Below are 13,471 nucleotides of genomic sequence, written 5' to 3'. Positions count from 1 at the left end.
TTCGGTTTCTTCGGTCGGACGTCATGTTGCGCCTGCGCCATCAGTTGGTAATTTTCCCGGGCGCGGGATGGCGCCTGCGCTGTAAGTTGATCATTTTCCCGGGCGCGGGAAAATGGGTGATGAAGAACCAGGAAGAGCGCCATTTTGTATGAGATATCAGTACAGGGAAGAAGGTAAATCTAGGGAGGAGGTATAGAGTGGAAATGTATAGAGCTCAGGCGTCAATCGTCAGTTATTAATCTCTATGGCCGGGCCACGCAGCTCCGGACAGCTAAGTATGTCTGTGCCAATTATGTATTCTGGCACTGGAAAAATGACCACAGGATGAGTCTGGGGACCCACTGGACTCACTGTAAGCCAGACCTGGGCTAAAACTCCGTTAATTACCTGACCTCCATAAGCCCCTACTTTAACTGGAGGACCACAATGACATTTTGGGTTCCCTGGAATCAATGTCAGCTCAGAGCCAGTGTTCAGTAGTCCCCGAAATGTCTGATCATTTCTGTTTCCCCAATGCACAATTACCTGGGTAAAAGGCTGGAGGTCTGCTTGGGGAAGGATGGGAGAAAGATTAATGGCATAAGTTGTCGGTAGTGTAATGAGGTCCTTCTTTAAGGGGACCCGGCCTCCCCTTTGTTCAAGAGGTTCTGGGTCTATAAACTGGTTCAAGTCTAGAAATTGATTGAGGGGCCATAATTCTCTGTTTTTATGATTCTAATTAGTCTTTTGTCCATTTGACCAGGAAGATTTCTCCTTATATAAATTCAGTAGGAATGCAGTAGGCTTCCTATCAATTTCACTTCTAGGAACACCGTGATTAATTAGCCAATGCCAGAGCTCTACATGAGTCAGACTATTCTGATTGCAGCTTTGCCTCTGATGTCCATTATGGTAGCTGTGCCCACCTTATCTTTGATGGCTGAGTGCCACCACGTGGTCCCTGCCAGCCTTGGGATCCAATCATTCCCATTGTATTTAAATTTAGTTGTGAATGACTGCAGTTCCCACTGTTAGATCTGACATGTAGAGAAGAGCAATTACAGAGTTCTTCATAGATGCAGGTGCTGCCTTCACAAACCTATTTTGCAAAGCATTGGTCAAGGGTGTATCTTCTGGACCCTCCCAGCTGGGACGAATAGGTCTAAAATGAATAATCCACTCCACCATTTCCAACCTCCTTAAGCCTTTGGATTCCTCTCTCTACATTAAACCAAGGGAGATGAGGCATTTCCAGCTTGCTCACAGTGGGCCATCTTTTAATCCATATTTCAGCTAAGCAAGCAAATAAACTATTAGAACATTTTTTAACTCTCTGAGCTGCAACATTAAAAGCAGAGTCCTTACTTAGTGGGCCCAAATCAGTAAATTCAGTCTGATCTAACTCTATGTTTCTTCCACTATTAGTCCACATCCTTGATATCCATTCTCATGCCTGTTCTCCAGATTTCTGCTTATCTAAATTAGAAAACTCAAGCAGTTCCTTTCAATTGTAGAGTGTGACCCTCATGGGTCACACTCTGAACTTCACCTCTAGGGGTCTGCTGGGACTTTAGTTATAGATCTAGAAGCAAACAGGGGTGTTGGGGGTGGTTCCTTAGGAGAATAAACATTATCTTGCCTGGTAACTGCCTCAGGGGAGGCCATCACTGTTGCCTCATGCAGCACAGGGTTTATCTTCTCAGACAAAGGTGGAAAGGCTGATGGCAGCATGGGTTGGGGAGAGGATGTTGCCACTACTGGGGATGGGGAAGCTGCTTCTTCTGGGAAAAAAGGGCTTATCAGAGTTTACAAGCTCAGTGTCCCCAGCTTTATCAGGGTGCTCCTACGTCATCCCCATTCCAAGTTTCAGGGTCCCATTCTTTTCCAATCAACACCCTCACTTAAAACAGTAGATACCTGGTCAAGGCTGTGCATGCACCTTTCATTGCAGGTCAGCCACTTGCATAATAAGAGCTTGTGTCTGTTCTTCCACAATTTCAGCTCTTTCTCTACAGGAGATAAGACTCTCCTTCAGGGCAATCTTAGCAGATTTGAAGCTCAGTATCTGCCTCTGAAGCTGGGAGTTAGAATCCGAGTTAATCATTTTCTTTCATCATTTTGGTCCCAGTGAATTTAGGAGCAATCAACCAACTTCATTATGTTCCTTGGTTCTCCACGTAAGTCAAAGTTATTGTGTGTAGTCACTGATACCCTTGCCTCTCATGAGAAGTGAATCAGGTGTGTCAAATTCATTTATTTTGCATAACTCTCTAAACAGTTCATGCCAAGGACTATCAGTGTTCTCTGTACTATTAGAAGTAGAGTCCTCAGCATATTTTTGTCTAATCATATTAAGCAGCCAACTCCAGAAACCCCAAAACCAATGAAAGAACTCCATCCTTAATATTCTGTTCCTCTAGAACCACTCCCAATACCAAAAGCTGTATTAATCAGGGTTCACTAGAGGAAAAGTACTAATAGGATATATATGTATATATGAGAGTTTATTAAGTAGTATTAACTCACACGATCACAAGCTCCCACAATAGTCCATCTGCAAACTGAGAAGCAAGGAAGCCAGTTTGAGTCCCAAAGTCGAAGAACTTGGAGTCCGATGCTTGAGGGCAGAAAGCATCCAGCATGGGAGAAATATGTAGGCTGGGAGGCTAAGCCAGTCTAGCCTTTTCACATTTTTTTTTTCTGTCTGCTTTATATTTTGGCAGCACTGGCAGCTGATTAGATGGTGCCCACCCACATTAAGGGTGGGTCTGCCTTTCCCAGCCCACTGACTCAAATGTTAATCTCCTTTGGGAACACCCTCACAGACACACACAGGATCAATACATTGCATTCTTCAATCAAGTTGACATTCAGTATTAACCATCACATTCCCCTTCTGCCACAGTCTTAAGTTTCCTGAGGCCTCCCCAGCCTCGTGGAGCTGTGAGTCAATTAAACCTCTTTCCTTCATAATTTACTCAGTCTTGGGTAGTTCTTTATAGCAGCATGAGAATGGACTAATACCTCACTTCTGGTACCAAAATCAGTATTAGGGTTCTCTCTCTCTATATATATATCTCCTATTAGTTCATATATATATATATCCTATTAGTTCATATATATATATCCTATTAGTATATGTGTGTGTGTGTGTGTGTGTGTGTGTATATATATAGGAATTTACTGAGGAGTATTGACTCACACAATCACAAGGTGAAGTCCCACAATAGGCCATTTGCATACTGAGAAGCAAGGAAGCCAGTCCAAGTCCCAAAACCTCAAAAGTAGGGAAGCCAACAGTGCAGGCTTCAGTCTGTGGCCAAAGGCCTGAGAGCCCCTGGCAAACCACTGCTGTAAGTCCAAGAGTGCAAAGGCTGAAGAACTTGGAGTCTGATGTTTGAGGGTAGAAAGCATGCAGTATGGGAGAATGATGGAGGCTGGAAGACTCAGCCAGTCTAGTCTTTCAAGTTCCTCTGCCTGCTTTTTTCTAGCTGCACTGGCAGCTGATTAGATGGTGCCCACCCAGATTGCAGGTGGGTCTGCCTCTCCTATTCCACTGACTCAAATGTTTATCTCCTTTGGCAACACCCTCACAGACATACCCAGGAACAATACTTTGCATCCTTCGATTCAATCAAGTTGACACTCAATATTATCCATCATAGGCACCCTGGGCTATAATTGTTGAACCTATTGTTTCTATATTAAATAGAATAAGAAAACTATTACATTAAAGGTAAGTTATTATATTGAAAGAACTTGGAATTAGAATCAGTTTAATTGCCTACTACCTAATTTTCTAACTGCATAACAATGGAAAATATCTCTAAGCATTTTTTCTTTTTTTTTTTTTTAAATCTCCAATGAAGTAGGGCTAATGCCATCTCTCTTACATTGTTGAGAGGAATAATGTAATTAATGTATTTAAAAAGTTAACATGTAGCTTCTGAAGTTCAGCAATGTAATCTATTTGTCTCCCTTTCTATTACAGTTTTCTGTCTTCTCAGTTGATACTTCCTATGAAAGAGTATCTATTACTGCCAGGTTTTCCCATGGTTCTGTCTCATCTCTAGTGCCAACTTTCCTTTTCTGCCACCTTTGAGATCAAAGAAGCATGCTGGCCTGCCAAAATACCTTTGTGGGCCAGGAAACCACTCAGCTTGGAAAACAGGCAAGTTCTTTTCAGTACTCGCCATTTCTTTACTAGTTCCCTCTTTTATAACTGTCTCTCCTGTTTCAGGCCATGGTGTCTGAAGTCTCAACTTAAAAGTTTAGTTCTGATAAATAATTATCTTTTTAGTATGGGATAATAAAATATGTGCATTTGGGGAAAATATTTTCCAACGCTCTAAAATGTTCTAGAGGGTGGGTTCCCAGAGATTGAGGTTTTTAAGTCAGAAAGACAGTTTTTGATACTAAGGATTTCCTGGAGACCTCAAATCTCAAAACAGAGGTGGCTGCCACTCTTTACCCAAAAGGCTAGCTCATCATTCAGCAGTTACCAGCCGGTATATCATGGGTTTATAAGCATATCAGCTAAATGTGGCCACTAGTCTTTCACTGGAATATGTCCCAGATATTGGGACTGCAGAATATATTTTACAATAATAGAAATGCAACAGTGGGAGTATGATGGAGACTCTCCTCCACTGCACCATATTTCTTGGGCACTTGGTATATATCCCATGTAATTTAAAGTCGCTTTTATGTAACAGTGAATCATTGACAATCACTGAATGTGAATGCTTTGAGTTTGGGTTTCATATTCTTTATCTCTGTGGAATGGGTGGAACTGTATACCACCAGTCCTGTGTGGCAGTGTCAGATTACATCAAATAAAGAAATTTTCACAAAATTCTCAAAACTTTGATGATAAATTGGTAATTAAAATATTTCATATAGTAAAACTGGCATTTCACTTGGAACATTTTGGTGATTTTATTTTGTGATTATAATTGGTGATTATACTTCCTTTCCAGAACAAAGGTGCATGAGAATTTTTAGAGCAGCAGAGAAGTGCCCTGGTACAATGATACAGCCGGTAGACTTTCCCACATAATACCAAATGGTAGCCAACTATAATAGATAGGGTAGGGGAGCTACAATGACAGGCCTCACAGACTCATCAAAACTCACTTCAAGCAGCCTGCTGTCGTCAGGATCTGTTGACCAAGTATATCACCATGGGACTCAAGAGACTCTGAGGAGTCATTGCTGATGTTACATATAGTGTCCATATGAACACCACCAAATGTTTGTTTCTTTGTGCTTTTTTTGGTGGAATGCAATTCCTAACCTTTGCAAGTGTCAGCTCTAAGGCACTAGTGAAAAGAACCACATTTTTATATAAAAAAGAAGTTTTATATCTTTAAGAACTTAGACAAGTTTTTGGTTGTGAGCACAGAATTTTTACACCTTAAAGCATCAAACATATTATCTCAGCCTGAAAATATTCAAGGCCAAGAATCACCTTGCTGTAACAGAACTTTAGTACAATCTCTGTAGATTGAATTTTTATAAAAATCTATATTATTGGCACTACCAGAATGAATTAACTGTGAAATTAGTTCTTGTAAGAGTAGCCTTATTGGATGGAATTATTTTGGTTGTGTTTATTTAATTAGAGGATAATGTCTGACAAATGTAATACATTTAGGTTTAATATTATTTATTTTTATGACAATAATTAGCCAAGATATTGCCTACTACTCCATTCCCCAACTAGCCACTCCTTGTGGGAATTTCTCATTTGGGATAATAAGAATACATCAGGACTGAGGAGAAGTCATATCGTTATTTCCAAGACATGCAATATCTGGACAGGTGGGAGGTGGGGAAGCGAACATTTTGGGGATAGAGCCGGCTAATTTCCATCACTAGCACGTGAAACCTAGGAGGTGGTCAATAGCTGTTCCTTCTGTGATTTCAGCACCTTTATCCCCCGATATAATGGATCCTAAGTTATTTATTGGAAACTTCTAGAAGTATTTTGTGTATACTCCTTAGCATATACTTCTTCCAATGACAGCATAGACAGCATAACCCCCAATATTTTTTCTTTTTCTTTCTTTCTTCCTTCCTTCCTTCCTTCCTTTCTTTCTTTCTTTTTCTTTTTCTTTCTTTTCTTTCTCCTTCCTTCCTTCTTCCCTTCCTTCCTTCTTTCTCTCTTTTTCTTTCTTTCTTTCTCTTTCTTTCTTTCTTTCTTTCTTTCTTTCTTTCTTTCTTTCTTTCTTTCTTTCTTTCTCTTTCTTTCCTTCCTTCCTTCTCTTTCTCTCTCTCTTTCTTTTCTTTCTTTCTTTCTTTCTCTTTCTTTCTTTCTTTCTTTCTTTCTTTCTTTCTTTCTTTCTTTCTTTCTTTCTTTCTTTCTTTCTTTCCTTCCTTCCTTCCTTCCTTCCTTCCTTCCTTCCTTCCTTCCTTCCTTCCTTCCTTCCTTCCTTCTTCCTTCCCTTTCTTCTTTCTTTCTCTCTCTCTTTCTTTCTTTCTTCTTCTTCTTCTTTTTTTTTTTTTTGATTTGACCTCTTTCTTGTAATCTGCCCTCTGGCATTTGAGTAACCATATTCATTGGATTTCCCTGTCTTTCATTGATATTCTGAAGTCCTTTAAGGGTCAAAATCATATTTGTTTTCTCCAGTGTCCTCAGAATTCCCAATTCCATTCTGTATTGTTAACAAGCAGGAAGAAAACATGCTCTCGTTTTTAGCTTTACACTTTCCCACGTGGGTACCAAAGCAGTCTTGCTTGTGCCCCTATGCTGCTCCAACTACTGACGCTTTGTAGCTGAAAGAAACTTGTTTGCCTGACCACTTTATTACTTTGGGCTAACTACTCCCAGAAGGTGTACCATTTCTTCACCTCAACAGGTTTCTAGTGGGTGTCTTGCCATGTATAGAGCTATAACTCTCTGTCTTGGACTCAAGTTACTTCCACCACCAACCTCTGTCTTGCTAGCTTCTCTTCCCCCTCACCCTTGATAAGTCAGTGTGAATTGAATTTCCAAAATTAGGAAGCCCTATTGGGTGAAATCAGCTTTTTATTGTCAAGGTCAAAGCCATTTCAATCAGGTGGGGGTGCAATACCCATTTAATGTCAAAGATTCTTGAGTGCTCACTAGGAGAGCGGGTTAAAGACACTACTAAGCAAAAAGGCAGACGGATCAGGGTTTGACTTGCAGCAAAATTACTGCTGGGTGAGCTAGGGCTATGTTTGAATGGGCCAGGGGCTAGTAGAGTTGGGAAGGTCCAAGAAGTAGGAGAAACATAAAGCATTAATTTGCTTTCTTGGGTAGTGATGGTGGGTTTTTTCATAAGGCACTAGAAGTAATCTAAAATGATTCTTCCAGAGACGGAGGTAAGAAAATTAGGAAACTGTAGATAAAAATATCAGCATACCATATGTTAAATTGTTTCCTTCTACATACTATAAACAAGTCGAATAAATAAAAAACTTCAAATATATATTAATTTTACTTAAAACATTCCATATTTGGGCTGTCTATGTTAAAGGAAAATATCAGGGTCATGGTAATTAACAAATTAGGTCATATTTGGCTCACAGTAAATATATTTTCAGTACTCATAAGGCTCAAGAGGGCAAAAATTTCAAGCTAAATGGGACAGGTATGAAATGAAAATAAAGTGAAGTTATTTTTCTTATTGTCTTCCAAAGGCTGTGTTTTTTTTTTTTGACTGTTAAAGCGTTTTTATCCTGCTTATGTTGAATTGTTCAAGAGAACAAAGGAATATGGCAAAGATCAACATGCTAGGATGTGCTTCCTTTTGGATAAGCCTCCTTAGTGAAGCCAGGCATCACACTCTCCAAACCCAATGTTCTAGGCCTCCTCAAGGTTTTCCTTAAGGGTGTGTGCATACATTCTTGTTGATTGTTTTTACTCTTCCAAACCTGTTCCCCCATTTAGGAAATGAGAGAATAGGCCTAAGCTAGTGCTCTTCAACTCTGGCTGTATTTCAGGATTTCCTGTGGACTAAAAAATACGCTGTTGCCCAAATTCCCTTTTGAGAGGCGCTAACTGGGAGTTCTGAGGAGGGGCCTTGAAGTTTGTATTTTACTAGGTGATTCTAATGTGTTGGAAAGGTCTAAGACAAACTGACTAAATAGTCTCTTACCCCTTTAAAAGATCAAAGTGGATTTGGCTTGGGAACAAGAAATTAGGGCCGCCTGTGAAGACTACGTTGAATTTTTTTACAAGAGTTCACCAGTGAGAATGAGATTAGAGGAGTTTGCTTCTGGTAACCATTATTGATTCAAAGACTTCCACTTAGTCCAGCTCAACGGCCAGGTCAACATTACCATTTCATGACCTGCCACTCCTGGCACAAAGTCTTTGATTTATGCTTGTTCGTACGAATAAAACAGGTGCCCTTTGCTTACAAATAAAGGAGGAGTTTTCTATTAACATAAAGTGGTTTAGAGTTGCAAAGGGAGGGCTGCCATTGCTAATGTCAAGATATGAATTCTCAGCCCTCTTTCAATGCTCACATGGTATTACTGATTAAAAATGGAGTTATGACTAGGGTTTGGGATGTGGGCAAAGAGAATATGTGTCTTCCCTTCATCTGCTTTTTCAGCACTAATTTGTGAAAAAAAAAAAACCCAACCAAAAAACAAAACCTACTTGCATTGGGTGAATGTGTTCAGTTGGTGGCAGCAGAGTTCTGTTACAGAAAATTTTTTGAGGCCCTGGTCTTAGATATTTTGAAGACAGCCAGAGGGAACAAAACAGTATGTATAATAACATCCATGTTTTCTGTTAACCTGCAGAGGTATAAATTTATTGCGTGTGCTTGGAAAGGAGAAAAATGCATAAAAGGAAGATTTCTTGCTGCCTCTGTCTAAGTGCAATCTCCTAAATATGTTCTTTGTTTCCAAATCTATAAGTAGTGTAGGTATCAGCTTCAGGTAGAGGATTTAGACAGGTCATGAGCCAGAAACACGGGCCTCTGAAGATTTATTGTTGGTTGTCATGTAAATTTATTAAAATGGGAGCTTTGGTCTTGAAATACATCCAGACAAGATTAATGATTTAGCATCTGGGGAAATCAAGTATTTGATGCAATAAATGGATAAGGAAGCTTTCACAATTTCATATTGGCAGAGATACAAATTCAGTATTTAAAAAGCTATTTTAGGATTTTAGCTTAATGGGAAATGTAATAAGTGCCAAAGAACATTAGGTGGTATCTGACTAATATATACACTAGCAGAGTTTGTCAGCAATAAACACGGAAAAAAAATGAACAAAGATGAAATGAATTGGAAAGCTAGCACTGTGGATAGAGACATTTCATGGTTTGTACTCACAGTTTTCTACCTATACCCTGACGGTGAATTAATCTGTAAAATTTGGTGTTAATTTAGGGGCACATGGATAATTGAACCCTAAACTGGCCCATAGATTGGCTTGCAGTTGTACTACTAACTTTAAGTGATTATCATGCAAAATGATTCATGCTTTTGAACACTGTTACCAATACTGACACTACCATTGTGAGGTGTGGAGGAGAAGACAAATGTAAATGGAAAAAATAGAGACTCAGGGAGGGGTTTTGGCAAAACTGCTTATATGTTATGAGAATGCTGACCTCCAAAGACAGCGTCATCTAGGAAAATGGTTAAAATGTGACCACATTCGAAGTTAACAATTTAGGCAGTGAAAATAAATGGCCTGATATGATGCTTTTGTTCTAATGCTAAGCATTAGAACATAAGGTGATTACCAATATTTCTAAATTCACGTTCAGAATTGCAATCCTTTTAAATATTGTTTTTACACCGTTTTGATTATATAAACATTTTTGGAAATAGTTTTGCATTTTGCTTTTAAAATAATTTTTACCTAGTTTGCTAATTATTTTTTGTTAAAGTTGATTAGAACCTTACAAATGTTAGATGGTTATTTCAAAATTTTGAAATACTTGAGTGTGGAAATGGCAACTTTTAAGTTATCCAGCCTGAGCTTAAATCAAATAGACACCATCAAAAGTGAGCATTCTAGGTTAACATTTCAAAGTAGTTTGGAATGTAACCATGTAAATCCCATTTAAAGTAATATGATTTCCCAAACTTGAAATGTCATTTCATGTGCACAGTTTTGAAAATATGTCCTAAAAATGTCTCTCTCTGTTCCTGTCATCATAATGTCAGTCAGATCAAAGTTTGTTTCTTCTTCATCTTTCAATTTTGAAAATACAGAAAGGCAACATAATACTGTGAACATAAACTTTTCACTCATGGGGAATTTATGGCTGGTTATTAGAAGAAAACATTGTTAAGAAATTTTATAAATGAAATGTCTCATTTTATTATAGCTGATTCTAAAAAGAACACGCTGCATATAATTTCCCATTTAAACACAGAAATTAATTATTTTATATACTTGTTGAAATTGATGTGAGTAGTTACCTAGTTTCAGGGTGAACTTTTAGAAATTGACTCTCACTAATATGAACTTAAGCCAAGTAGATGCCATTAACAGTGAACATTCTGGGTTAAAATTTCAAAGTAGATTGGAAAGTGGACTTACCTTAGGAAATTCTGGTTTAGGTGACCCTGATGCCTGCATTAAAAACAACAGCAGCAACAACAACAACAACAACAACAACAACAACATAGGTGATTCTGATGATCACCAGGATTGAAAACCACTGGACCATTGCTTTGAGAGATGGTGCCATGGCCAGAGACGGAGGTCCACTATCCATTGGTTGATATCCATTCTTCTGTGGAGAATCCTGCTGGTGAGTTCCTATTACAACATTGAAATGGTAATCTCTGGGAGTTAAGGTTGCAAACAGGTAAGAACATTTTGTTCTACATTTTTATTCCACATACTCCTGCTCTCCTAACCTCCACCCATAGCATTGGCTAACTTATCTATTTTGCCTTGCCTCTTCCCATCTGAATATTTGCAAGCAAACATGTAACAATGGCTTTAAGTGGTGCTAACTGGCTTGAGAGAGTCAACTGTAAAATTTTCAGAAATTTTGTGAAGTAGTTGTTAAACACAATCATTATATATATATATATATATATATATATATATTTTTTTTTTTTTTTTTTGAAATGGAGTTTCCCTCTTGTTGCCCAGGCTGGAGTGCCACGGTGTGATCTCAGTTCATAGTAACCTCTGCCTCCTGGGTTCAAGCGATTCTCCTGCCTCAGCCTCCTGAGTAGCTGGGATTACAGGCACACGCCACCACGCCCGGCTAATTTTATATTTTTAGTAGAGACGGTGTTTCTCCATGTTGGTCAGACTGATCTCGAATTCCTGACCTCTGGTGATCTGCCTGCCTCAGCCTCCCAAAGTGCTGGGATTACAGGCGTGAGCCACCACCCTTGGCCAACACAATCATTATTAAAAATTAAATTATATAAACACAATTAATTTATATTAATATAAAATAACTCAATATTCAAAATTTATTACTTCCTAATTCTTTTATCACTTTTAACTATTATCTCTGCTCTTCAGGTTATATATCAATTATCTGGTGAAAGAGACACTTCTTTGCATCTCTTCCAAACTTGGCCCTCAGAGACTTCATGTTGGTAACTTAAAATCGACCAGGTGGGAGTCTTTATACTACAGCAATCAGCAAATGGTGCAAATCAGGGCTTGATTTAACGTTTTGTTGATTGCCTACATTTTAGAAGTGATGGAGAAAATGTTAAATGCTGAATAAACTTAAAGTGTGTCCTGTCTGTGGCTATGATATTGTGAATAGCATAAAAAACATGAAGACATTTCTGCCAGTATTTACAAACTGTTATCTAATTTAGCAAAGAAGTCACTCAACTTTATTGACGAATGAGTGAATTTCCAGCACATGGCTTATTTCACTTTCATCTTATTCCTTAATGTAAACAAAATTATCAACCAACATTTTGTCATAACTACACTCATTTCTTAATGATGTGAGTGATTTCTGTGCTGAATTGGATAGTAATCAAGCATATATTCATAGTCTGATTTTGTGATACTATTGTTGGCATATAATTATAAAAACTGATAGTGGATTTTTAAGAAATAGCAAGTCACACTGAAGTTAAATGTATATGAAGTTTACAATAAAGAATATTATATATTTATTATTTTGTGAATTGTAGGTTACATGTTTTACATCAGCAGAATTTCTAATAAACATATGTGTGCATGTGTATATATGTATGTATATGAGAGATATATATGCATACATCTTTTCCTGGAGATGTGGTTAATTTACAAGCTCATCACTGCATACAGTTCTTGAAGTGAAGTTGGGAGCCATTTAGTCTAAACTTTCTGTATTCAGATATTGACTAGATGAAAACTTAAAACCGCTCAACCCAGTTAAATTTATGCAAAGGTTAATAGGCAGCTGCTGGTGTATGATTTCCCTTCCAAAATGTTTATTTCCATTGCTCATGCATTAAATTCTACTTTAGCGATTTATTAGTCTGAGTTCTAATACTTTTTGATCTTGTAAGTAGTGATTACCAAATGGGAGTCTGTTTATTGGGAATACTGGAGAAAATACAGTTTTCTAACAACACCTCCTCCCATCCAAACTTGCTAAATTGTATAAAAGAATCTGTCTTTTTAATGTTTCCCAGACTAGGGTTTGGAGACCATTTCTTGAATCTTGTGTTAAATATAAATAGCCCCAGAGAACAAATCATGTAACTCAGGGACTGCCCTAGTTAGATAGGATTAACAGATAGTAGAGATCAAGACTATGTGGACACAACCCTTCTTCCCCACCTCCCCCAGGCTTCTAAAGCTGAGTGGAATAATGAATTCTGGTAAAAGGCATGCCAAGCTAACTGCAAATGGAAATTCTCTAGACAATCACTTTTAACTATCTGGAAAAATATTAGAAAGGAGTCTTTCCTATTCCGTTGGCTTCTTTGCTCAGGCAGGAAATATGCTGTGTCTTCAAGTGAAGTGTTATGAAAATCAGGGATTGTTCATCCGTTTTGTGTGGGCCAGCTATATGGCTTCCCAGCATGCATGCCCATCTGTCCTGCAATAAAACCTTTAATTTTTTATGCCTGTAGTTTTTACAAAACTCTTGGCAGAAAATGGAATGAACATGATTCTGTCTATCTGGTTGGTCATTTTGGGCCTATATTGCTCTTTTCTGAGACAGGTACAGAGTCTTCTAAAGGGCTTACCAGGTGTCCAATCTAAATCAATGAGAACATTCTTTTTTCTAACCCAACACACCCAGTTTGCCTGGAAATCAGCAGGTTTTCCTATCAACCTTCCAGTTAACATATATTTGCTTTTCTTCCAAGGAGAAGGTAAAGTTTGCTAAAACTAACAGGTAGAAAGTTTTTCCAACTTTTACTTTTTAGGCATGGGCTTGGAGTTTGTAAAGAAAGGTTTTGTATGATTTATTGTATTGAAAAATGCTAAGGGAGTAGGTTTTATGTGTTCTCACCCCAAATATGATAACTGTGTGAGATAATGCATATGTTCATTAGCTCAATTTAG

The 13,471-nt window shown here is 38.2% G+C and overlaps 1 long non-coding RNA gene across 1 annotated transcript in view; it reads left to right on the top strand.

Moving 5' to 3' along the window:
• Window positions 1-12,367, top strand: part of LOC141407282 (uncharacterized) — a 175,821-nt gene extending 163,454 nt beyond the window's left edge. Inside the window, exons 5-7 of the long non-coding RNA XR_012415755.1 lie at window positions 3,971-4,150; window positions 10,540-10,733; window positions 11,468-12,367. This is a non-coding gene — a long non-coding RNA (uncharacterized lncRNA). The remainder of the gene's footprint in view (window positions 1-3,970; window positions 4,151-10,539; window positions 10,734-11,467) is intronic.
• The last annotated feature ends 1,104 nt before the right edge of the window (window positions 12,368-13,471 follow it).

This window comes from Macaca fascicularis, chromosome 7 (genome assembly GCF_037993035.2).
Source record: "Macaca fascicularis isolate 582-1 chromosome 7, T2T-MFA8v1.1".
NCBI lineage: Eukaryota > Metazoa > Chordata > Mammalia > Primates > Cercopithecidae > Macaca > Macaca fascicularis.
Note: the sequence above shows the minus strand (reverse complement) of the source record. Positions and strands in the feature narration are given on the sequence as shown.